The sequence below is a fragment of the Crocodylus siamensis genome, chromosome 7 (assembly GCF_052110815.1).
Source record: "Crocodylus siamensis isolate JL-2025a chromosome 7, ASM5211081v1, whole genome shotgun sequence".
Taxonomy (NCBI): domain Eukaryota; kingdom Metazoa; phylum Chordata; order Crocodylia; family Crocodylidae; genus Crocodylus; species Crocodylus siamensis.
The window spans coordinates 22,314,196-22,340,683 of NC_143401.1; the positions used below are offsets into that span (position 1 = coordinate 22,314,196).

The 26,488-nt window shown below is 48.5% G+C and overlaps 1 long non-coding RNA gene across 1 annotated transcript; it reads left to right on the forward strand.

Annotated features, from left to right (window-relative positions):
- Nucleotides 1-2,210: 2,210 nt before the first annotated feature.
- Nucleotides 2,211-25,469, forward strand: LOC149859593 (uncharacterized). The gene is made up of 3 exons (XR_016443609.1): nt 2,211-2,480; nt 5,515-5,587; nt 22,891-25,469. It is a non-coding gene; the product is annotated as an uncharacterized LOC149859593 (long non-coding RNA).
- Nucleotides 25,470-26,488: the final 1,019 nt, after the last annotated feature.

Genomic DNA, 26,488 nt, shown 5'->3' on the forward strand with positions numbered 1-26,488 from the left:
ACTAGAACCCAGCATGTTTTAATCAATGCAAAAAGGAACAGCTTGCTTTATCCTGTGCCACGAAAAGTCACACTGAAAGCCTCCACACACTTTCTACTGTGATGATGTGCAGTAAACATACAACATAGGTAAATATAGGTACCTTTACATAGATAAACATACAACCTCTCTAAAGGTTATGCAGAGGATAGGGTTGGAGAAAAATAAGCAATACTACTGAATAAACAGTAGATGTCAGCACTGGTGCAGATACAAAACCAGGCAGCTTAGGAACAGATAGAAGAGTACCTACTATTTTATAGTATGTGTATGTGCACATGTGCACAGACATGTATGTGTGTTGTGATGGTGGGACAGAGCGCTCAAATGTAAGTGTATATGTACCCAGTATAATTCAGGCATCAGTGGTAGAGGCAGTTTTAAAGTACTGATGTCCAACTGCAGCCCCCAAACCTCTAAATGTTAGTGAGAACTGGAGCTAAGTCCTATACCACTGAGAGGTAACCTTTGATATATGAATACACTGTCTCTTATACCATTGACTAATTTCTATTATTAGCATTTACAAGGGAAAATGGTAGGCCTCTTAAATATAGGGATTCCTGCCCATTCCCTGTCCTAAATCCTGATAAAAGATGTTAAAATTGAGTTAAGGTTGAGAGTGCATGTGCATACTATAAGGATTAAAAATATTCCAAAATGTTGTCATCTGCAGACATGTTAAGGTGTGGAAATGCACAGTTAAATGCTCACACTTTGTCTCTACCTTCTAGTGATGCCTTAAGACAGGGCTGTCCAACTTCTGAGTGGCCAGGGGCCACAAACTGCACTAGTCTGGGCTATGGGCCCCTCATCCATGTTCTGTTTTGGTGTAACTGTGCCCCACCATGCAATTCCAGGCCACGCCACACCACACCACACCACACCATGCCCATAGGTGCCTCCGATTGCACTATGTGCCCTGGGCCCCAAAAGCTCCCTAGGCCCTGGGCTACCATCCGGCCCTGCCTTCAGGGGTGGGGACAGGAAGTAGAAGCTTGTGGAGGGAAGGGGGGCATAGAGACCCTGGTGGCAGTAGCAGCTGGAGCTATGGGGAAAGCAGGAGCCTCACAGGAGCCCATGGGCTGTGAATCTACCCCTTGTGGACCACATGTTGGATACCCTTGCATTAAGGTGAAAAGATATTAAGAAAGTAAACTGATGTAATCTAATTTGGGACCACAACCACTGAGAAGCCTGTGTCATAATCAGATTTGGCTTTGTTTCAACCATGCCACCCCACCTTCTTCCGCACTGCAGAGCCACTGTGATTTCCACTGCAATGCTGCAAAGGGATGGGAGGGAGTGTGCCCATGCACTACTTAGATCATTTACTTTTTGGGCCCCTGTGCCAGGGAAGTGCCTGAGATCAAAGTGTTTGCCTGGTAAGCCTGTATAGGAGAATTTAGGATTTGTTCCTGTCCTTCCTTCCCTTCTCTGTTCAGCATTGTGTTGTCTCATAGCACAGACATCTTTAACCCTGCAGCTGTCATAACACTTGTAAACCACCCATTTTTCACAGGAGTAATTACATGTAACCCAACCTCCTGCCATGTGTGCAAATTGATCTCTTCCACTGCCCTTATTCAAGCTCTTTGGAATTCCTGGGTTTCCACACTGTCACTTCTCTCTAAGTCACAGCACCACTGTTTTCCGATTTGTCTTCAGCAACCTATGATGTTGGACCCTTTTGTCTGTAACTTTCTATAAGGACTCTACTTAGAGGACATATACATGGCACTGCATGCCTAAAATTCCCTCCTACGCCTCTTTTGAATTAAATAACAAGTTGATTTATCTCCTAATTGCATTGGATTATTTGTCAACGCTATTTTCCTTTGATTTAATTCCATCTCTCTTTCTCTTCTCCTTGGCAGACTTCTGGAGTAAAGCTGTCTGACAATGATTTACTGAGCACTTGCAGTGGCTTACCAGGCCTTCCTGTTTTTTCTCATATTTCTCACTGCAGCCAGAGATCAGGTGGAGAGTGGTGGGGAATGCTCACAGCAAAGCAGGAGCCATAAAGAATCCGCTTGGTTTCACATTTCATTACATTCCAGAATCCCAGATCAGATTTAGCAGGAATGTTGCTAAACTAGACAGACCTTTCCAACGAACCTGGAACTCTGCTTATGACCAGTTTCCTGTTGGGTAGAGACAGACTGGGGAGTATGAAGAAACAAGGAGGCACAATTATAGTAGTATGCATCCAGCATTATGTATAGCTAATCTTTCAATATAGCATAAAATAACAGAATGAATTGAAAAAAATCAAAATGAAATGCTTCAGTGATCCTAAATTTATCATAATTTCCTAAGTCACATAAAATTTCCAGATTTTGGCAGTTTGTACAACTTCAGAATGAAAGGGTTTTCAAAATGTTGAACTTTCACTTCAAAAAGAAATTCCAGCTCCTGACCTGTGTGAACTCTACCTCAAGGTAAGAATGTGCATGCAAGTAGTTACTGCCGAACACCTGATGTGTGGTAAAGTCCAAACTAGGGGTGTCAATTAATTGTGGTTAACATGCTGTGTTAATCAGTGTTCCCATAATTTTTTTTAACGCTTTAATTGCACACATGGTTTTGGGTCCTGTGCTCAGACTCCACTCTGCTGCCATCACCACCACCTCCAGTCCGCCTAGCTGGGCAGCGGTGGTAGCACAAAGGACTGCAGAGCAGCTTGGGTGTGGGCTCTGGGCTGCTGCAGCAGGGGGTGAAGGGGCACACACAGGCACAGACACAGATGAGCAGCTGCAGCCTGCATGCAGCCAGGAATGCAGCCTGGCAGTATGTAGAGAACTGCCCAGCAGGTAAGTCTGTGGGGGAGAAGGGGTGTGGAGGGGGGAAGGGGAAGGGGAAGGGGGGCAGATCAAGGCCCCCATGGGGAGAGAGTGGGGCAGGGCCAGGGGCAGGGGCTGGGATGAATGGGGACCTGGGGCTGGGGCAGGTCATGGCACAGAGCCATGGGTAGCTCATCCAGGGGTGTGGGGTGGAGGGCGTAGCTCCCAATGCTGTGCACCCCTCCAGGGGAAACATGAGGGGCACATGCTCCCCTGCATTTCTGAATGGGGCAGAGGTGGGCTGCAAGCATAGGCAGAGGGAGAAAAAATTATTGGTGGGAGGCGGAGTGTGTGCTCCCCCCATCAGCAGGTAAGTTTGGGGGGGAAAAGGCTGGGGGAAGGGGAAGGGGTATGAGGGTGGCAGATTGAAGCCTCTACGGTGAGGGAGGGAGTGGGGCACAAGCAGGGGCAGGGGCTGGGCTGAATGGGGCCCTGGCTAGGCTGGGTGATGGAATGATCAGAGCCTGAGCTTCTCATCCAGGAATGGTGGTGGTGGTGGGGGGGGTGCTCCTGCCACTGTGTATACCCCGGCGGAGGCCCAGGGGACACATGCCCCATGGATCTGTGTGCGGGGCGGAGATGGCTGTCACTGTGTGCTGCACTTTGCACTCCACTGCAGCTGCCACTGCCTCCGTGTGTGTGTGTATGTGTGTGCGTGTGCCCCTTACCCCCCAACCCTGCTGCTGCCCCTTATTCTTGACTCACAGTACTCTGCATCCTGCCAGGGCATATGGGAACCCCCTTCACAGGCCTCCAAACCTCACACACACACCCATAGCTCCCCACACCTTCACAAATACCCACACATACCCCACCCCCACCCCCACCCCAACCATACAAAGTATCTGTATAATTTTGCATCATTTGAGTTTTTATGCACATAATTTTGAGTTTCCAGCTGTGTAATTAAAATTGCAATTAATTGTGACTTTAATCATGCAAATAATCTCGATCAAATTTTTAAATCATTTGACAGCCCTAGTCCAAACCTAAACTAATGCATAGTAAAGTGTCACCGTCTACATGTATGTGGCACGCATTAAATTAGTTTAACATGCTGTTTGCTAGTACCAATGCATGCAGGTACTAGAAAAATGATGTATTAATTAATGCTCAGTAGTGCACATGTAGATGCTGATGTCAGGTGCAAACTGTGCCCAGTCAGCCACACCAACAGGGGTCAAGCGTCCTGCTTGGTGCAGAGCCACATGCCTGGCAGTTTGTGAAGCCACGTGGCAGGGACAGTTTGCTGGCTGTCTCAAGCTGGCTTATGGACCCTTGGCCTGATACCTGGGGCCCATGCCAGCTTCTGCCTGTCCCCTGAACACTGTGCCCCACCACTGTCTGTCCCATGGGCTCTGTGCCAAATCACTGTGGGCACATGCTGGGCCCTGCAGCTCTGTGGACCCTGGCTCTCCTGCCCAGGACTCCCCACGGGTACAGTCTGCCTTTCAGGCAGTGGGCCCCATCCCAGTAGGCACATGCCAGATGATGCTGGTATGCAGAGCCCTGGCCTGATCCCCGAAGGCCCCTGGCAGCAGGTGCCATGTCAACCTCCCTGATGCTGGAGACAGCAGTCCAGGGGCCAAACTGGAGAGGCACAAGACCATGAACCTCATCACAATCTGGGGTGATGTGGAGATCCAGCAACAGTTTGGCCAGGTCACCTGGGCCAATGCACACATATACACAGTCATGATGGAGTGCATATTGGAGTATGGCCACCAGTGCTCAGGCCACCAGTGCTGTGTGAGAGCCAAGAGCCTGTGGGCTTAGTCTATCCAAGTTGGGGGCCACAATCATTAGTCCAGGGCTGCTCACAGGTCCATGCCCTTCATGCAGCAGCTGGACTGGATCCTGGGCCCGATGGACCCTGGTAAGGCCCACCACCTCTGTTCCAGGACAGGAGCCTGCACCACTGGCCAGTGACCAGGAGGATTTAGTGTAGGAGGGTCCCTTGGGTTTCTGGTGCCAGGTCCCAGTGCACTTCCCATCCACGGGCTCACCTGGCAGCTCAAGTAGCCCTGGCCAGCACCTGTCCTGGCAACTCCAGCTGCACACCCTAAGCAAGGAGGACAGATTCCTGAGAGAAAGTCCTCTGCTAGGCTGAGGCTGTACCTGGAGCCCCCTGCCAGCCTGAGGTAGCCTTCCTGAGCCCCCTGCCAGGTTGAAGTGGACCCCTGAACTCCCTGCTAGCTTGAGGCTGCCCCTGGAGGCGCCTGCCAGCCTGAGCTGGCCCCTCCCTGAAAAACCTGCCAGCCTGAGGCAGGTACCCAGGCTGCTGCCATCAAAGCCTGGAGCTCCCCCTTGATACTGCAGGGGAGCAGAGCAGGTCAGGAGCAGCCCTGGACTTGATTACTCCTGTTGGGTGCCAATGTGCACCTAATAGGGAGCATGTGTACATGTGTTCCTGGCCAAAGCGTAATGTGCCTGAATTTACTGCACAGTAAGATTCAGGTGCCTTAATTGCACATGAAGGAGAGGGAACTTTCCTGGAAAGGACTCCTGGATTCTGCCTCCTGCTCTCAAGATTGTCTATAATTTTTTCCCAATGATGATTTCATTTCTCAAATATATAATTGATATGTATTTAAATTTGTAAGTCATGACACTATTCTGCATTATATTTTAGTAACAGAGGGCATGTCAACAGAAGCCATGGAGGTGTGTCAAGACAAGTAAGAGGAGACTTTCGCCTGCATTTGGTATGGTGATCTGAAAACAGATGAATCTTTTGCACTATGGTTATTTCACCTTTGTGTGCAAGATCAGTGTGAAGTAAGAAGGATAACAGGTGAAATGTGATTTCAGGAGTAAATTGATAATGGAGCATGTAGGGCTGGTATCCCATAAGGCAAGGTGCACTAGTGAGAGAGGACTGTAGAATGCTGAATATTTGACAGCAGTGGTGCTCAGCTTTTTAGAGTGATGGGCTGAGCAGGACCTGGCTGTACTGTGGGCATACTCCCCTTTGGGAGAGGGGAAGGAGAGAGGGGAGAGCGAGGTGGCTGTCAATGTCATGGAGCAGGACCAGAGATGGAGAGAGGAAGAGAGCCGACCTCAAGGCAATAGAGTCTGCCTAAGGGAGGGGGATGGAGAGGGGAAGGAGGACAGGGGGAGGAGAGAGCAGGGGGCTGCCGTAGGGATCAGTGGTAAGCAGGCACCCTGGTTTTCCCTGATAAAAAATCATAAATCGTCTGATAAAAAATTACAACTTTTCTCATGAACCCCCCCAGGGAGCCCAAGTCTGTAGTGGGCAGCCTGCCCCTGCCCCAACTCCCACTCCCACACACAGATTTGAGGGGCATGGGTCCCCTCTGCAGCCCAGGAGTGCACGCAGCAGCAGGCAGCCAGCTCCACCCCACCCTGCAGGCAAGCTACCTCCAGCCCTGTCCTACTTCTTGCTGGGGCTGGGCAGTCTGATGTACTCTCCAGCTGGGCAGCAGCCTCAACCCCAGCCCTGCACAACTCCCTCCCTCCCTCCCTATAGGGGCCTCAATCACTACCCCCATACATACTTACCTGTGGGAGCTGCTTTCATGGAAAAAAGGAGTAAAACATGGGAAACAGAAAACCTGGATCCCTGGTGGTAAAGCACATGGTAACGAAGGGGGTGTGCTGGGCTGAGCTGCTTCATAGATTTCATAGATTTTCCTCATGCTGTGAGCTGTATCTAATTGCTTTAGAGGCCAGATCCACCCTACAGGCCATAGGAGGGGTGGACAATTATTTCAGCTGGCGGGCCACTTGGCAAGTTTTGGTGAATTGTTTAAAGTTGGACATAAAAAACCCAAATTGTACTAAAATCAAACATCTACAATAGCATGATATTTTATTTTAAAAAATAATGTTTGTCCTGATTTATATGTTTTTGAGTATTGTATAGAGAGGTGATTGCATAACAGCTAAAAATAAAGGCTTACTCTTGTATATTGTGGGGGCAGGGGTGGGGACTGTGTGTTGAGGGGCTGGGCTGGAAGGTAGAGCTGGAGCCCCATACACTGGGACAAAAATCTTCTGGCTGCAGCTTCTCCCTCTCCTAGCTGGGTGGGTAGTGCCCGGCACATGTCTCCATGGCCACCACAACCATTTCCCAGTGCTACTTTCTCCCTGGAGCAGCACAGCAGGGGCAGGAAGAGGAGAAGCTGCTGGGGGCAGGGGGAGTTGAGGAGTACCCAGGTGGCTGTAGCTGCACTGGGAGCAGCCCTGCCAGGAAGCTGTACAAGTTGGCCAGGGCCGCTGGTGGGCATGGATGGGAGCACAGTGTGGGCTGCCGTGTGCAGGAGTGGGCAGGGCTTGGCCCCACGTGGAGCACTGTGGAGGCAGCCATGGGCTGGATTCTGTCAATTGGAAGGTATCTGCCTGTGGGCTGGATCCAGTCAATGTGGAGGCTGGACCCAGCCCGTGGACCATAGTTTGCCCATTCCTGGGCCATAGGTTGATCACCACTTTTTTAGAGCTTAATTTTTCTGCAAGGTAAGTCTGAGGTCCTAGTATTTGGTACCACTGATTCACCAGGCTTTATTTTCCTTTTTTCAAAAGCAGCTACACACGCCTTCCTGTGTAGGATTCTAAGCTATGTCTCCCTTTCCTGCATGAAGTACTACTGTAATGAAGATGCCCACTGGAAGGCTTTCCAAATAATGCAGTATAGGCTTTTACTCCAGCCCCACCTGTAGGGAGTTTCAAGCAGGTGGAACACCATGTGAAGAAGCCTACTGTCTGCACCCAAAAGATTCTCTAAGGCAAAATGCACAAACAGTGATGGAAGCAAGATTGTCAGCTTCACTCACCACCATGCTGTATCCTCCTTCCCAGTAGCTCATGGGTTCCCAAGGGAACCTAGTGGCAAGCAGTCCCTGCACAGGGACTCAGTGATGTATCGTGGGTCTCTGGTGCCTGGGGGCCAACGCTTGCATTTGTGCTCTCCCCTCCCCATCCTTCTCGTAGCAATACTTAAAGTCACATGGCACACCGATAACTCTGAAGGGCCTGGCTGGCGCCCCCCGCCCCCAGGCCAGTGCCTATGGGCCATGGCCTCCTCCTGCCACCCCATTGGTCTGCCACTGCAGGGACTGCAGATCTGGTTGGTCCCTGCATAAGGCCCAAGAAGTTTCCTTTTTTCCCAACTCTTTCAGTCTTGTTTTAGGACCAGCCATAACCCGCTTTAGCAAAATAGGTGCATTAGCAGAATAAACAGGGGGATCATATGACAAAAAGTCAACTGACTAGATCTAGGTTTTTACAGAAGTCATGCAAACTGTGGAGAGAGGCCACAAGGTGGTGCTGTCCAACTAGTTTTATGCCATAATCAGGGTGTTTGTTGCCTTTCAGCCAAGACTTCCCTGTCACTGGCCTTTGGCAGTTTTGTCTGATTGTTCGGTTGTGATTAAATAAGGTTCAGAGAAGGGCAGGCATGTATAGTCAGGTAGATTCTTTCTGCTTGCAGTCAGGATTTTATCTTCATTATCTATTGAGATGTAAACAATAGTTAAAAATGCACAAAAAACAAAATGACCCTAAGGCTCAAAGGGAATTTACAAAACACCTTTCATAGATGAGCCTACAAACTTCACTTTATAAATCTATTGAATACAAAAAAATCATGGACTAAATATAGACATTGGATTTATGGCACATTATAACCCTCTTGCCACCTGATAACCCCAGGTAATCAGCGTGCATTTTACCAGCTACGTTCTATCACCAGGTCAACACTCCCCCTCTCCTCTCTCTCCCAACCTACCTGTCTCACACCTATTGTCTCCCATGGTTTCTAATTCTCACTGCCACACATTTGTATTTGCACAGACCTGAATTTTGCATATTGACTTCTATTCCATCCAGGAGAACACAAAACACCAGCAGACTCTCTGTGTGCCTGAAGAAGGGTATTTCTCCCTAGAAGCTTGCAAAGAACAAACACACAGTGTATTTTCCTCAGATTTATAGCACTGACCCTTTGGGAAAAAATGAATTGTCTGGTCACCATACTGGCCCTGCTGGCCTGCTGTAGGGACTTCTGCCCAGCCCAAGGCAGTCTTGGCCCATATGGCCTACCTAGCCTGGCTCCCCATGGCATCCCACGCCTCCTGATGCCACGCCCTGCCACCCAGACCTTGTGCTACCACCCAGACTTTGTGCTACCACCCAGACTCTGGCAGGGACACTGATGATGTGCTCTTAGATGCCACCACCTGGGCAGTCCAGGCCCTCTTGGGCCTCTAGCCCTGCTGCCTCTGGTCCTGCTGGGACAGCTAAGACTGGTGGCTGCATGTTGTATAGACTAACTGGGGTGACAAACAATGGCTCAAGTCCTTTCTGATAACCTGGGCTACCTTCAAGGAGCTCCTGAAGCAGCTCTGCCTGCACCTGGAGTGGCAGGACACCACCATGAGGTGGCTCCTCCCCACAAACACTCAGCTGGCCATTGCCATGCTCAAGTTGACCATGCTCACCAGCTTCCACTACATCAGCCACCTCTTCAGTGTGGGCAAGGTGACCACTGAAGAGGCCATCCTAGAGGTGTGTGGCACCCTCCAGGACATGCTGGGGCACACCATGCTCTGTGTGGTGCTGATGGGGTCCCATACCCTGGACAGGACTGACATCCCTGTCACCTGCCCATCCCATGGTGACCTCCTTTACTACAGCCAGAGGGTCTTCCACTTCATCATGCTTCAGGCTGCTGCTGACCACCATGGTGCCTTCACCAAAGTGAGCACTTGCTGAGTGGGCAGTGCCCATGATGCCTGTGTGTTCCACAACTCTGCCCTGCCAGCCCTGATGGAGAGTGGGCACTTTGTGATTGGTTGGGAGGGGGGCGGGGCAGACCTCCAGGTGTGCACAGTGGTGGTTCTGTTCCTTTTCATCAGGGACTATGCCTATCCACTCCCTTCCCTGGCTCATGTGGCCCTACACCAGCCAGCTGGACCCCCACCAGGCATGCTTCAATTGGTGCCTGGGCTGGGCCCACACCCAGGTAGAGTGTGCCTTCAGCCAGCTGAAGGGACGCTAGCTCACCCTCACCATCCACCTTGAGGTCACTGAGGCCAACATCCCCATAGTCATCATTGCAGCTTACATGCTGCAAAACATCTACAAGGCCTGGGGGAGCTCTTCCATGAGGCCTGGGTGGAGGTAGAGTAGCGGGCAGAGGATGTCTGGCACCAGGTATGCCAACTGTGGTGGTAGCAACACTGGCAGGCCTCTCCCACTGAGGCCCTGGGTGAACCAAACACTTGCCAGTGAGGGCCAGGATACAGGGTGTGAGAGGCGCTGGCTGATCACCTCCTGCTGCACTCTCCACTGTAGCTTACCGGGACTGCTGCCCATGGACTCCTGACCCACCATAAACCCCCAGCATGATGCTCACTACGGTTCTCCAAAAGACATTTTATTACCCTCCACAGAAACAGAGACCCCTCCACCTCCCTCCCCCACAACAGAGCCCATCTCCCCTCCCTCCCTAACAACAGCCTCTGCCACCTCCTCCCCTATTTCCCATAGAGCCCGTCCATCATCCACCCCACCCATCACCAATTAAACACCCTCTTCCCCATGCAGGCTATTTACAGTGTATGCTGGGTGTGTGTGCCCTCCCAAGGTGGGGGGACTGTGGGGTGGGGGATCCTATAGGCAGATCTGGGGACAGGCACCCAGCACCCTGGCCTCTTGCTACTCTCCTGTGGGTGTGGACACTGCAGCAAAGTCAGTGGGTGGGGGGCTTGCCCAGGAATGATGGCAGGGGCTGCTCTGCCAGCCCATCCATCTTCCCCTCCTGCAGCCAGTGGGCTGGGCCAGCAATGCCTCAGGCAGTTCTGGCTCTGCTGCAGGCAGTTCCTGCTCCCCAGCTGCATGGAGCTGGGGTAAGCAGTGGGGCTAGGCCTAGGTGGTGGGGCTGGGTGGCAGAGGACCTAGGGTGGTGTCCGGGTCAGGGGCTCCTGGGTGGTGGAGGTGCTGCTGCACCTCAACCAAGGCCCATTGAGGGCCCTGCTGCTGGGTGATGGGTGGCTGCCAGGGGGTAGGTGGGCCTAGGGCCAGAGACAGGGGTGGGGAGGCCCCTTCTCCCAGTGTGGAGCTTACCAGGTGGTCATGGTAGGCATGCCCAGTGTCCCAACTCAGTGCTCGCTGGTGGGGAGGATGTGTGGTTCCCAGAAGTGCCCTAGGGCTCACAGGTTCAGTGCCCAGCTGCCTGAGCAGGGGCCCCCTCTGGCTGGCTTGGGCTCCCAGCGCCCGGTGGAGGGGGCAGCTCCCAGAGTCCAGGGATGGGGAGCTTGACAGGATGGGTTCCTGGCAGCCCAAGGGGCCCTCTCCCAATGTTGCATCACTGCAGGTGCCAGGCCACAGCTGAGTTCAGCATGCTCAAAGAGATGTTATGGCTTAGGCCAAGGTCCCAGGGTGCAAGGATGTTGTCTAGCTGCTGCATAAAGGGCATGGACTTGTGGGCAGCTGCCAACCAGTGGTTGGTGACTATGACCCATGGTTCTCACATGGTCTTGACCTTCATGTGGCACAGGTGCACTGACTCATTGTGCCTGCACTCCCACATGCAGCCTGGCAGCCCCTCGTAGATGTGCTCATTAGAGCGCCCAGACCATGCAAACGGTGTCAGCCTCACCCCACAGTACAATCAGGTCTGCAGTCTCCTTCTGGGACCAGTTGGGGCTCTGGGAGACAGCATGTGGTGTCAGGGAGGATGCCAGCATGGCTACCTTGATGGCTTGCCGGTCCTCCACACAGCAGTCCCAGTGCTGGCAGATTTGGCCAACTGCCTGTAACAACCAGCACAGCACAGGGCAGGCAGGTGTGCAGTGAGGGCATGCTGGGCATCAGCCACAGGGTCCAGGTAGAATGTTACAGAGGGCCTGGGGTCAGCTGGAACAGGACCCGGTGGCCAGAGGCTGATGCAGGGGTCCCACTGTGCTTCTGAGACTAACAGGTGCCTGCAGGACCCAGTGCAGTGCGACAGTATGGGCCTGGCAGCTGCACAGCGCAGTAATGCCAAGGACCAGCACTGGGGCCTGGGCAGACTGCTACAGCTGTTATGGGGCCTCTGTGTGGGGCATATCATAGCCTGTGAGTGGTGGCATGTGGCCCTGGGCCCCAGCATGCCCACAGGCTTTTAAGAGCCTGGGACCAGGGCAGACAAAAAGCCACCCCAGCCCTGGAGCTGGAGACTTTCTCAGTCCTGGAGCCTTGGGGCTAAGCTGAGGCTGGCCTCCTAGTGGTGGGGCTGACTAGGAGCAAATTTGCTCCCAGTCAGCATCTACACACATTACTGTGAAGTAACTAATTGCAAGTGAATTTCTACAGTGTATTTACAAGTGACAAATTTACTCATGAATAGAGCAAATTACTCCCCAGTAAGTGTAATTTGGTACTTTGGTCTACTGCACAGTAAAGAATCTTGTGTAGAAGCATCCACTGTGTAGACTATAGTAGGCCTTAATGATAGGCTAGTACACTATGGAGTTACTTGTATTTGCTTGACCATAGTTTGGCTAAGAGAAGAACAGGCAAAGGAAATGATCAGGTAGGAGAATTTCACAAGGTGTGCACCATTTTGGAAAACTTCAGAAAGATGGATGGAAAAAACTAGGGTAAAGGTTGCACAGTCACCTCAAATACATGTAGGCTGCTTGCAGATAGTAAACCTCCCCTCCCCGCAAAAAACCTGTGCTTTACTGGAAGAAACAACATGTTACTCCAACTGGGCTCTGCAGCATCTGTGCAGAATGGGTGCTGCAGTGGGGCTTTTTGGTGCTTTTATCCACTAATGGAGTAAATTAACTATTAGATAAAAGTGCCAAAAAATCCTCAGTACAGTGCTGCGTCTTCTGGGTATGTGATGGGTTTGGTGCAGGAGCGCACTGAGTTTAAAGTAAAGCACCAGGTTTTTTTAATGTCTGCAAACAGCCTTAGTGGTTTGATGCTAGACAAGGCTAATTTGGGCAAGATATAGCTTATATAAGGCATAAGAATAGGCATATGAATATAATTACAGCGCCTGTTAGGGACACTTTTATAGTTTTCATCTTATTTAGTAAGCTTTTTGATATTTTAGCCAAGCAATAGACTATAAAACCTGGGTCCACTTTGGAATTTTTGCTCTTTGGTTTTGAACTATTGTTCTTATTGAATTACCTTTTTCAAGCATACCTGGTTAGCACTATTTAGGAATTGAGTTTTTAAAACTAGGTAAGAAGGTACTTTCCTTAACAGACTGACCACCTGTTAGATGCTTTGTAAGGCTCTGGGGCTAGAAATTTTTAGATTAAATTGCTTTCAAATGTTGATAAGTTTGTTATGTCTTTAGATAAAGGTATATTGTAAATTCAAATAATTTGCTTGATAAGCCTAATCTGTGCTTTTAGTCATTTATATCATTTTTATATTTAGTTGTTGAACTTGCTATTAAGTAGGTATTCTTATGAGAATTTAATTTTGGTGGGACTGGCTCTTTTAGCCATTCTTGGTTCTCAGAATCCATCTGAGGGTCAACAAGAGACTCTTTAAATTTTCCTTCTAGTTAATAGTCATTGAAACCTTGTACACAGGCTTTAAAAAATGAATTTGTACAGTCAATTATTAATATAATTTTTACTATAAAGTAGGGAAAAATCATTGCATCAGTGAGACTGTATGCAAACAAAAGGCTTCAGAACATGGGTGACTGGTATTGCCTTACTCAGGGGGGGCATGTGCCCCTCCCCCCGTGACCAGTCCCACTGACCGGGGGGTGGTCCCTGCAGCTGATCTTGCTGCTTAGGGTGGGGTGTCCCTTCGTAGCTGTTCCCACTTCCTGGGGGGACCCCCGCAGCCAGTCCTGTGATGGCCAATCACACAGAGCTCCAAGCCCCACCTTTGTTCAGCTGGAGCCCAATCCTGTCTAGGAGGGGGTGGCACAAGTCCCTGGGCCTGATCCTGGTATATGTGGTCTGGGTAGAGGCTTCAGGGGGTCCTGGAGCTTGTTTCCAGGCAGGTGGAGGCAGTGCAGGATTCCACGCCACTCCTGCCTGGCCAGGATTGGGCTCTGGGGACCCTGCACTACCTTTGCCCCTGCCCAACAGGGCCTGATGTAGTGCACAGGGCCATGGCTTCCCAGAGGATCTGTGAGGAGCTCTGCAGGCCAGGTGATACACAGTCAGGAGTCCGATCTGGCCCATCTGTTCTTTCTCATCTATACTTATCATACCTGCCTTTGCATCTGGCCCATATTCCCTTTTTCATATGAATGATCAGTGAACAGCTCCCAGAACAGGAACAAACTGAGGAACATACAGAGATTATAGCAAATCAATTTTTTAGACTTATCAACACATTATTAATTCAATTAGTGGCATCTGAGGATGGCACCAAGATCCAAAGCTGGGATCCATATTCACAGGTGCATCTCAAGTAGAACCAGGGAGGTGATCCTCCCACTCCATGCGACACTGGTCAAGCCACAGCTGGAGTATTGCATCCAGTTCTGTGTGCCCCATTTCAGGAGGGATGTGGACAACATTGAAAGGGTCCAGAGGAGGGCCACCCGCATGATCCAGGGACTACAGGGCAGACCCTGCATTGAAAGACTGTGGGACCTAAACCTGTTCAGCCTTCGCAAGAGAAGGCTGAGGGGGGACCTGGTGACTGTCTATAAACTCACTAGGGGGGACCAGAAGGATTTAGGGGAGACCTTGTTTCCCCTAGCGCCCCCTGGCATGACAAGCAATGGACACAAATTATTAGAGACTAGATTTAGATTGGATAGCCACAAGAACTATTTCACAGTTAGGGTGGCTAGGAGCTGGAACCAACTTCCTAGGGAAGTGGTGCTGGCTCCTGTCAAAGATCAGAGTCTTTGATTTCAGATGCCGATGGCAAAAGGTCAGAGGCTAACACAACAAAGTCTGCAATTGTAGTCTATCCCTCTGTATTAACAGTGCTGCATATACACACCACTGTCTGTGCCACATTTCAAATCACTTGAGCTTCCCATACGAGAGAGAAACTAACCTTGACAGCCCAGTGTGAAAGATAAAGTACCTATAGTAACAAGATTAGCTGACTTTAGTGAAGTTGTAAAATTAAATAATGTACTATGCTCGCCCTCCTGTGACCAAACAGGACCAGTACCACCCAAGCAAAAATAACCCCCCTTTTTTCTGAAACCTGAGCAAACAAAGAGAACACAAGTGCCAACTCATTAATTATTCATGCCTGGCGTGTAGTAATTGGTCACCTGGCCAAGTATAACTTTGAAAGAACTTCCGTCCAAAGCAGAGAACTGTGTATACACTCAAGAAGAACAGTTTATGCACAAATATTATCTCTCCGCCTCCAAATCTTTTTGGCGTACCCCCGTCTTGCCGGCCCGTCTATCGCTGTTGTTATCTTTCTTATCAAGAGCTCTTGGTAATCTGCAGACTGCAACGGCTTATGTGAATCGCTTGGAATCAAGTCTATTACCCACCCTGTAAATGCTGGGTAACATGATATCTGCATGCTGTAACTAAATAAATCAACTCCTCTGCCTACGCTGCATCACATCAGTAATGTAAGTAAAATAAACTTTCTGTGTAACCAATACGCTTTAAATCATCCTGCTTGCCGTTAACACCCACCTGTCCAGTCATAAATCCCCCCTCGCTCCAAGCTGGTCATGCCAACCCAGGCTCGCAGGTCAAAGGTGCACCGGTCATTGAGGCGTGACAGCTCCTACCCTGGGGGTCTTTAAGAAGAGGCTTGATGACTACCTGGCTGGACTCATTTGAGTCCAGTCTTTTTCTCCCGCCCAGGCGGGGGGTCAGACTTGAAGATCTACATGGTCCCTTCTGACCCGACTTCTATGATTCTATGATTTTTCCAAACATTATGGCTGCTCAGGTCTAGGACCTTTGTCTAGCCCTTTACTGAAATACATGCTGGCCAGGGTGTTTAGATCTAGAAGTCTGGAGGAGTAGAGAGCTGGAGATTTGATTGCAGGCCAGCCCTAGTACTCAGAGAGCAAGTTTTCCCTGAAACTATTAGATCCTTACCAAAGTGGAATCCTAGCACCAGCTTCATTAATGGAGAAATAAAACCAATGAACAGCTCTCCTGCTATCTCTAGAGATCCCTGGTGGTACTCTTCTTTGTGAAAGATCTTTAATCATCCCAGAGTTACTCAAAAAAGCATCATGTATGCCTCTTTATACAACATCATTTTTCCAAACTGCAGCATTGATTCCTTTGGGGCTGCATTAAGAACAAGCCAAGGTTTAACCTGCCATTACTCCTGTAAATCCTACTTTTCAGAGACAATTTTTATCTCTTGTTAAAGCAATCACTTAGCTTATTTCAACAGACAATAAAAGCTTGTCCTTTCTTTTGAAGTCAGATTATCATGGTGTCCTCTGGAGAGAACTTTGTCAGGAGATGGCTAACATGGCCTGAATTTGAACTCTTGCTGTAGTTTTTGGGTGTAAGTGAGCATAGAATTTTAATCTGTAATAGGGTGGCATGGCCCTTTAAGAGGCAGCAGGCAGCCCTGTTGAAGGCATTTAGATATCCAGGGTGTGTCCCACTGGAAGCTTAAAATCCCAAAGGAGAGAGTAGAGGGAAGTTAACTGGGTGAAGAAGCAGTTTGTAGGTAGAAGGCAAACTATTACCCACACAAATTTTCTACCAGGAAGAGGCCATGCTACTGTGCTGGGACCAGAGCCACCACCCAGAACAGAGCCAAGGGATTTTTGTTTGGCTGGTTTGTTTGTTAGTTTGGTATACAAAGACTTTTATTTGGAAGCAGTAGCTGAAGAGCCCTTTGGGGAGCAAAGTCAGCCTGCAGGAGCCAGCAGGTTAAGCAACCCACTTACATATGCTCTATCTTTAAATACTTATACTCTGAGTACCACCTTATTCTTCAGGGAGGGTGATGCAGTAGCTACCTGCTGTTTGTGCTGGCAGTTTCTAGTCTCTAAAGGTGCTTGTACACGTTATGGTGGGGCTGTGTGCACGTGACAAAAAGTGATGAGAAATTGTCATTTCTCTAACTTAATGGTGTAACTGTGTACATGTGCATGATTTTTTCATGTAAATATTTATTTGAGCATAGCAATTTAGACCACCTTTGATGTTTTTTAGGTTGATTGGGACAAATTGTCCTCTTGTGGATAAAAAAAATATGTACATGTACATCATGTCTTGTGGCCGGAGAAGACGGCAGGGATAGTGCACAGGGATGCAAGCCCAGGTGGGCTTGCGGAAGCTTAGGCTTGGTGGGCTTCCAGCGCTGTTCCTGTTGCCTTCTCCGGCCACCAGCACACCCAGCCACCCTCCTGCTGCTTTCCTGCATTGCCCGAGGGGTAAGCCAGCCTGTTCCTGGATGGTTCCAGGCAGCTGGAGAAGGTGGTGGGATGGTGCATGGGGTTGCTTGAAACTCACAAAACCTGAGCTTCCCTGAACATGCCCTGGCTCCCAGCGCCCCACTGGTGGGTTTGGCCAGGTGCTGTCTGCCTGTGACCTGGGGCAGCACCCGCCCAGATAGCACACCACCTGGGTAGCCCTGGGAGGTGCTGCTGCCATGGAGGGAAGCAGTGGGCCTCCCCCACCACTCAGGGGTTGCATGACCCAGTAACAGCTTGCATGGGCAGGCTTCACTGAGGGGAAAGAAAAGCAGTGAGGGGCCCATTTTTTTTTTTTTGGCAGAGCCTGCCCACTTCTCTCATGGCTGTGGAGCAAGCTGCCAGTGAGCCTTGAGCTGTAGGGTGTGGTCCTTACCTCCATGGTGGCAGTATCCCCTGTGCCCCCCCAGGTGGGCTGCTGGCAGGTGGGTGCCACCTGGGGGGGCACTGCCTCCATGGAGGAAAGGACTGGGGCCCCCCCCACAGCAAAGGGCCCAGTGTCAGCTTGCTTCCCAGCCACGAGAGAGGCACAAGAGAGGCTCCACCAGAAAAAAACCCAAAAAAGCGGGCCCCTTGCCACTTACCCCCCCCCCCCCCCGGCAGAGCCTGCCCATGGTGGGGGGTGTGGAGTGGGGAGGATGGCAGTGAGCTAATGGCGGACCATCACTGTTTTGTCACTGTGATGGAAGTTCCTAAATTGAAGACCTGAACCTGTTCAGCCTTCACAAGAGAAGGCTGAGGGGGGACCTGGTGACAGTCTATAAACTCACTAGGGGGGACCAGAAGGGTTTGGGAGAGACTTTGTTTCCCCTAGTGCCCCCTGGCATAACAAGGAATAACGGCCACAAGTTGTTGGAGAGTAGGTTTAGATTAGACATCCGTTAGAACTACTTCACAGTCAGGGCGGCTAGGATCTGGAACCAACTTCCAGGGGAAGTGGTGCCGGCTCCTACCTGGCTGGGATCATTTCAGCCCAGTTTTTTCTCCTGCCCTGGCAGGGGGTCAGACTTGAAGATCTATAAGGTCCCTTCCGACCCTACTTCTATGATATGATTCTGTGATTCTATGAAACAGTGGGTGACAAAAACTCACAAAATTAAAAACCCACTGTTTCAATTTAGGGGAACTAAACCCCCCTCACAGGTACAAGTGCCCAATGAGCTTTGTTAGTGCAACTCCTATATAAATACAGAGCTGAGATTTATTGCCCAAGAAGATTCAAATCGATGTTAAATCTTCAAGACTTTAGCATTCAAGTGGGATTGGCCTCCATTCCTTGGCTGAGGTAGAGAATGTATCTGCCAATTACTTTTATTTTTTGTAAGAACACTAATGGCTGAACATGGCTTTCTTTCTTCCAGCTTGTTAAGCCATTTAGCATCAAATTACCCTGCAAATCAATGTATGTGTATCCAGAATAGCATGACCATCACTGTTTGGCTTGTCTTAGCCAGAGCTAAATCCTTGTTCAAACTAAACACAGCCATGGCTTAAGTCACCATTAAAAGAGTGAACCTGTTCTAATTACTAGTACAGGGAATGCAGATCTGATGGGCCAATCTTTAAGAATGCCTTGGAGAACTCAGAACCTGATAAGTAGAGTCAGCCAGAATAATTTTCTCATGTCCCCTTAGTTTGAGTAGAAAACTGCAGTTAAATAGAGCAACCTGGTCCTTAGAAACAAAAGCAGGAAATAAGATTTTGGATTCCTTGGTGCTGTTCTTGACACACCCACTGTTCTACTGTGTGTCTATAGGCAAAAATCATACTTCTGTCTGTCTTACCCTTCCTGTCTGTAGGGATATGTATAAAGATAAATCTTACAGGAACTTTTAGCTTAATTAATGTTTAAAACTGTATTAAATTTATTGCATTCTTCAGTACTGGAATTCATTTCAAGTTCACAGAATCTGGAATCATCAAAAATTAGGGTTGGAAGGGACCTCAGGATGTCATCTAGTCTAACTCCTTCCTCAAAGCAGGACCATCCCTAACCAGATAATTCCGGCCAGGGCTTTGTTGAGCCAGGCTTAAAAAACCTTCAAGGACAGAGATTCTACCACCTCTCCAGGTAATCTGTTCCAGTGCTTCACCATTCTCCTAGTCAGAAAGTTTTTTCTAATATCCAACCTACCTTCCCTTGAGACCATTGCTCCTTGTTCTATCATCTGTCACCACTGAGAACAGTTTAACTTCATCCTCTTTGTAGCCCCCCTTCAGGTAGTTAAAGGCTGTCCAGCCCCCTCTTGAAGACCCCCAAGGTAGGAGAGAGTACCACCTCACTTGGGAGCCCATTTCAGAGCATGGCAGCCCTAACTGTAAAATAATGTCTCCTGATGTCCATCCTGAACCTTCTTTCTAACAATTTGTAGCCGTTATTCCTAGTAATCCTGGGTGGTGCCCAGGGGAACAGAGCCTCCCCCAATTCCCTCTGGTCCCCCTGCTGAGTTTGTAAATGGCCACCAGATCCCTTCTCCCCCGCTTGACCATGCAGTTGGCCCTCTTCTGAACCTTCTCAATGCTAGCCACATCCCTCTTGAAGTGCAGCGCCCAGAACTGGATGCAGTACTCCAGCTGCGGCCTGACTAGTGCTGCATAGAGGGGGAGGGATCACCTCCCTGGACCTGCTTGTGAGGTGTCTGTAGATGCACGACAAGGTGCGGTTGGCCTTACTGACCGCTTTCTCATACTGGTGGCTCATGTGCATCCTGGAGTCAACAATGACTCCAAGATCCCTTTCTGCCACTGAGGTGACAAGAAGGGTGTTTCCCAGCCAATAGGTGTGGTGCTGGTTCCTTCTCCCTAGATGCAGTACCGTGCACTTGTCTGCATTGAATTCCATCCTATTCTTACCCGCCCACTGAGAAAAGCCAATGTAAGGCAACTTTATTCAAAATGGACTTCTTCTATGAGTCAAAGTAATAATTTCAGTAGTACATTTAATGGTCTGAGCTGTTTAATTCCTAATATATTTTTTCTGTTTCAGTTTCTGCTGTGGTTGTATATAGTAGTTCTTTGGAAGGTGTCTACCATAACTTTGGACTGAAATATAAGACAAGAAAGCAGAGAAATGAGGTATAAAGAATAGCTGAGGCTTAGAGCTGACCAGAAAGGAATTACCATTTGTGTGAGAAACTCAGCTGTTCCTCCCAATTGGCACAGGAAGATATTTATGATCCATCCTAAAAGTTATGGTCCTGTGGAGAAATAAAACTCATAAGAGAGCATGGAAGGCACGAAAGCCGGGTCTAGAGCTCTCATAAAGCACCATAGTGAGTCTGGTGGATACAGCATTCATGTCTTCCTGAACAAAAATGAAACGTTTTCTTTTGATTCTAAGATGGCAATTTCTGCCAAAATTAATCTTTCTCAACAGAATTTTTTTATTTTAGTGAAACCACATTTTTCAACTGGAAAATGTTCAATTCAAAATATTTCTACCAACCTGCCTGACACAGCTGTTTGACTTATAAATAACCTGTTTCTAAGCTAGTAGTTAGGTTATTATAAAACCATCATAAGCGCTGATCCAGGTTTAGGATGTTTATTTTTTTTTCCAGTGTACAGTGGAAGCTAGTGCAATCTGAAACAATCTAAAGTAATTGGTCTTTCCTACACTAGAATAAAAAGGGGCATGGACAAACATACACTTGGAGTTGATTCAGTAGGGGGAGCAGCTTTTCTTCCAGAGCCTGCAAAGGCCATTATGCTTTAACTGTTTCATAATGATAAAAATGTAGCAAAATTGTTTCATGGTTCACCCTGTTTTATTCAGGGTCAGAGTTGGGGTGATATTGCTCACTTCTTTTGCTAGAACAGGGGTTCTTAATCTTTTTAGACTCAAGGCACCCCTTAGGAAATGTCAGCTCTTACTTTTCACTTGTTTTTGGATTATGGAAAAGTAATAAAACAAACCTTCTATTTTGAAGAACTCAGAATGAACACAACAGATCAGAATAGTTTTGACACTATGGATACCTATTAGAAATCTCTGGGCTTTTCTTGTGAATTATGTGTAGGTGCTAATATTGTGCCTCACCCCTCTAACACCCTGAAATGTATCTCACAGGACCTCAGGGTACCATAACACCCTGCCCTGGTTGAGAATCACTGTGGTAGAGGATCATTCACTACACTGGCATTCACAGCAAAATAAAATCACAGCTGATGCTAAATGAACACCCGTGTTTGCACTCAGCCTCCAAGTAATGCACTGAATAGGATGTGGAGACTTGACTTGGGCTTCCTTCAGATCAGAGGTGATACCTGGTAGCATCAGGGGGATAATAACTTTCCATACTTTGTACTGTCTATTTAATTTTTGGGGCAGGGGCTAGCATTAGGCGTGTCATATTCAGAGTGAGAGACCGTCTCTGGTATCTGCTCTGCGGGTAGGAGATTCTCTCATACAGAACTGCAAATCTATATTTTAAAAAATCCCTACATTTGCAATGTTTTGGTAGTGTTAAACTACTTCCTGTCTGACCTCAGAGTTTTAGTACTCTCCCCAATACCTTTACAAGAGGAATAGAAATTTATCAGCACTAGGGACTGAGAGACAATGAGTTTTTAGGATTTTATAATTTTCCTGATACTTAATAAACCCTGATCTTCATAGATGATTGTAACCCTACTGAACAAGATTTTGTTTAATCTGTTATTTAGTTTAGCTGGGTCTGTTTCTGTCTCAGAGGCCTGAGGAAAGGTACTGTGATACCCAAAAGCTTGCTTATGTCCATACCAACCATACAGTTGGTTCAAAAAAGAACTTGCAAGAATTCTTGCCCCTCACATTAAATTTGCAAAACATTAAAAAAATTTAGAAATGCAGGAATCAAGGTTAGCTGGGAGGCCCACCGATAAGATAGTCACATGGCTTTGTAACTGTGGTTATGGTTAAACACCAGGAATCTATTCCTGCCTCAGGCCATCTTGTAGGTGGATTTCCAGTGCTGTATGTTGCTTGAACACTTACTGCGGTAGATGGAATAATGAATATTAGCAGAGGATTCCTGGTGTGGAGGGCCTGCAACTTTCTATTCAATCATTTGAAGTATGTCCCAAGCTTAATTCAGCTTTATGTGGTTTTATGTGATACTGTTGTGGCTGGGACATAAAAAATGTTTGCTACAATTTTTAACTAGAACTTTTTTTATTAAAAATGTGGGTGCAGTTTTGGCCCAGTTCTCCAGAACAACCAGTTCCCTTTATTGGAGCTGAATATCCTTAATCATAGCTGTCACAGTTTGGGAACTTCAGTCACAGCTACTTGTGGCTTTACAGTGAGATAGTTCAGGTTCTGTCCCCCTGTCATGTGTGCTCCCCCCAAACTTCCAAAAACTCCTAATAGTTGAACAATTCTGATCCCATCCACTAGGGGGGCAATAGTAGGCTTACACATATATCCATGCACACACAGGCACGTGAGAGTGACAGTTTGTCACTCTCATATTTCCCAAAGAGCTGTGGAAAAACAACAACTCCAGAGAGGAGAAAGGAAAGGGCCTTGGAAATATTTTCTGATTGTTAAATGAATTTGCATCCAAGAAAAATTATTACTTTGGGGCAAAGCCAAAATCCATATATGTGACCTGCAGTGACCATGGATTCTCTTGTTTGATTCTGTTATTTCTCTTTCATGAGGTGTATTACTGATAAAGAAAAGGACCAGAGGCCTGACACACAAATTTATCTGTGCAATAAAAGGTTTGTAACCTGCAGAATGCTGAGCCAATGATTCAATGCCTTGACCCCTGGTGCTGAGGAAGAGCCTGGACTTCATGAATAGGGCACCCACATTTAAGCAATCCTATTTTGCACTTACGTGTTTTGTCATAATCAGGAGGAAATGGAACTCTGCTAAAAAATATGCTTGCTGAGCAGTCAAATAAAAGTAAACTCTCCCCTCTTCCATGAATGGTAATTTATTGTATTTATTCAAGGGAACAGTTTATGTAGTAGGAAAGAGCTAATTATTTCTTAACTGCATCAAAGTGAATGCCATTAAGATTGACAGAAGGGAGCAAAGCATAAGATTCTTTTAGGAAACTTTCCAAGGAAGTAAATATTTCTGTAAATGTAAGTCATCATTTTCTGTCTACTCACACTATTGAAGTCAAAGTAACAACACGATGTCACTGAAGGCCTGAGTCAAAGCAGTTTGTGGTTTGGGATTTTTTCTGTTGACTTCTCAGGCTTTAGACTATATGCATCTAACTAAGGCAGCACAAAAAAAAAATCCTGATTAGGAGAAGATCTCTCTCCTACAAGTGAAAATACACTTGTGCAAAACCAAACTCCAAATTTGCAATGAAAGATGCTTGGGAATTTTTCAGTGAAAGTACTGATTTGTTGAAACCAAAACTTCTTTCAGGAGCATATTGCTTTCAGTGTAACTATTTCTGGAAAATGTTGTTAGTTCCAACATAGCATCTCTGTGGAAAAAAAAGCAGGTAATGTGCTGCAGAAGAGCTCATTGGTTGCTTGATACAGGCAGGCTAGGGTCTCTGATACACAAAGCAGGTGACAAACCACTCACTAAATGCAGCTGATTCATTCTTTTCTTACTCTATGTGCACGTGGGAAACAACTGATCATTGTCTTCCTTATAACAGCTTTCTACACAGTTGAAGTTAGTTACTGTGTTTATGTTCTTTTCCTCTGTAGAAAGCCCTGAATCCCTGTGCCATAAAGCAGGTTCCTGCCCTTGTTACTATATTAATTTCGTTCAATTTCAAGGGAGATTCACTGGCATAAAACTGTTATAATGTAGAAGAGAATCATTCCCAAGCTGGAACAGCAGGAGAAAGAGTGTTCCCTTTGAGCCCTAGATTGAGTCTTCACTGCAGTTACCATTCATGGATTCTTCTAATAGAATCAGAGAATCAGAGAAAATGAGGCTTGGAAGGGACTTCAGGAGGTCATTTAGTCTAGCCCCCTGCTCAAAGCAGGACCATCTCCACCTATATCATCTCAGCCAAGGTTTTGTCTTAGTTGCATCTTAAAAACCTCCAAGGATGGAGATTTCACAACCTCTCTTGGTAACCTATTCCAGTGCTTTACCACCCTCCTAGTGAGAAAGTTTTTCCTAATAGCTAACCTAAACTTCCCCTGCTTCAACTTGAGACCATCGCTCCTTGTTCTGTGATCTGGCACCACTGAGAGCAATTTAGCTGCATCCACTCTGGAACCACCTGTCATGTAGTTGAATGTTGCTATAAAATTCCCCCTCAGTTTTCACTTCAGCAGACTAAATAAGCTCTGTTCCCTCAGCCCCTCCTCATAAGCCTTGTTCCTGAGCCCCCGAAACAATTTTCTTGCCCTCTGCTGGGCTCTCTTCTATTTATCCACATCCTTTCTGTAGTGAGGGGCCCAAAACTGGACACAGTACTCCAGATGTGGCTTCACCAGTGCTGAATAGTGGGGAATAATCACTTTTCTTGATCTTTTGGCAATGCTTGTACTAATGCAACCTAGTATGCCATTAGCCTTCTTGGCAACAAGGGCACACTGTTGGCTCATATTCAGCTTATTTGCCACTGTAACCCCCAGGTCTTTTTCTGCACAGCTGCTGCTTAGCTAGTCAGTGTCCAGCCTGCACTGCTGCATGGGATGTTCTGTCCTAAGTGCAGGACTTTGCACTTGTCCTTATTGAACCTCATGGGTCCAGATGAGCGCGCATGTGCCTCTTGCCCTGCCCCAAACCCATTCCCCGTGCTGCAAACTTGCAGCGCAGGGAGAAAATTAGATATCCAGGGTTCTAAAAAATCAAAGTTTAAAAAACCAAAGCAGGGCATGGTTCCTGACCATGTCCTGAGGCAACTGGAGGTTGGGTCATCCATGGAGACACTTTGGCTGCCAGAGCGTCTCTATGGTTGGCCCTCACCCTGGTTCTGAAACACGCGGCTGGCCAGGCCATGTGTTTCAGCACCAGGGCTCCAGTGCTGATGAGTATGGAGTTGGGGGGCTGTAGGAGCGGGGAGGGGACCATGGGGGGAACCCCCAACAGATCCACCCACTCCCCCAGCCCCTTGGACTCCTACTGCAGCCAGCTCCTCCTCCTACCAGCCTCCCCAAGCCCTCCAACCACTGCTGGGACTGGCCCCTTCCCCCACCAACCCTCCTGAGCCCCCCTGACCCCTGCTGGGCCTGGCCCCTCCCCTCTGACTCCTGCTGGGGCCAGCCCTCCCCCTGCTAGCTCCCTGAGACTCCCCCCACCAGACCCCCTGAGGTCCCTGACCCCTGCCCTGGCTGGCCCTATCCCCCCCAAGCCCCCCTTACTAGCCCCCCATTGTTTAAAAAAACAAAACAAAAAACCCCCAGCACTTACGGCAGTTGGAGCTGCTGTGTGGCTGACTGGGGTCTCACCCGCACAGTGCGGGGCAGGCTGATAGCCCCAGTGGCCCCAGCCCAGGCCTTGATGCCCCTCCCACTGCCCACCCACTGCCCTGTGCTGCCTGGGGGGCTCTGCCAGCAGGCCCTGGAGCCCCCCACCCTTGCTTCTAAGGTAAGCAGAGGTTTTTTTTCTCCATTTTTTTTCTGTTTTTTTTTTCTGGGTTTTGTGATGGTGCCTGGGGATGTGGGGTTAGCCATGGGGGCCTGGGGGTGAAAGTTGGGGGGTGAGAATGGGTGGGGAAGCCATTTGGGGGGTCTGGGGGAGTGGGGGGTGGGGCAGCCATTGGGGGCTGCAGCAACTGGTGGGGGATGGGGTCGGGGGCAGTAGTTGTGGGGGCATGTGGGCCTTGCAGGGCAGGGGGGTGGTAGCTCCTGCAGGGGGCCATTTGGCCCCCATTGAGGGGGCGTACCCCTTGTGTAGGGGCTGAATCTCCCATTAGGGGGCTGAACCCCTTGTTTGGGGCTGAACCCCATGTTTGGGGGCTGTACTACTTATTTGGGGGTTGAAACCCCTGTTGGGGGGGCCAGACTCCCTATTGGGGGGCCAGACTCCTTGTATGGGGGCTGAACCCCCTGTTGGGGGGGCGGTACCCCTTTTTTGGGTGGTGGACCCCCTGTTGGGGGGCCAAACCCCTTGTGTGGGGGCCATCTCCTTGTGGGAATGCAGCAAAATGTGTATTCATGAATTCATGAAACATATATTTAGAGTTCAGTTTATTATTATGACAAGAGACTTGTTTTAACACTGTAAGATATATCAATAAAACATTGTCCAACCTATCTCGCTCTCTCTCTCTCTCATTATAGTGGTCTTTTGTTTTACTTGTGGAGGAACATGGATTTGGGG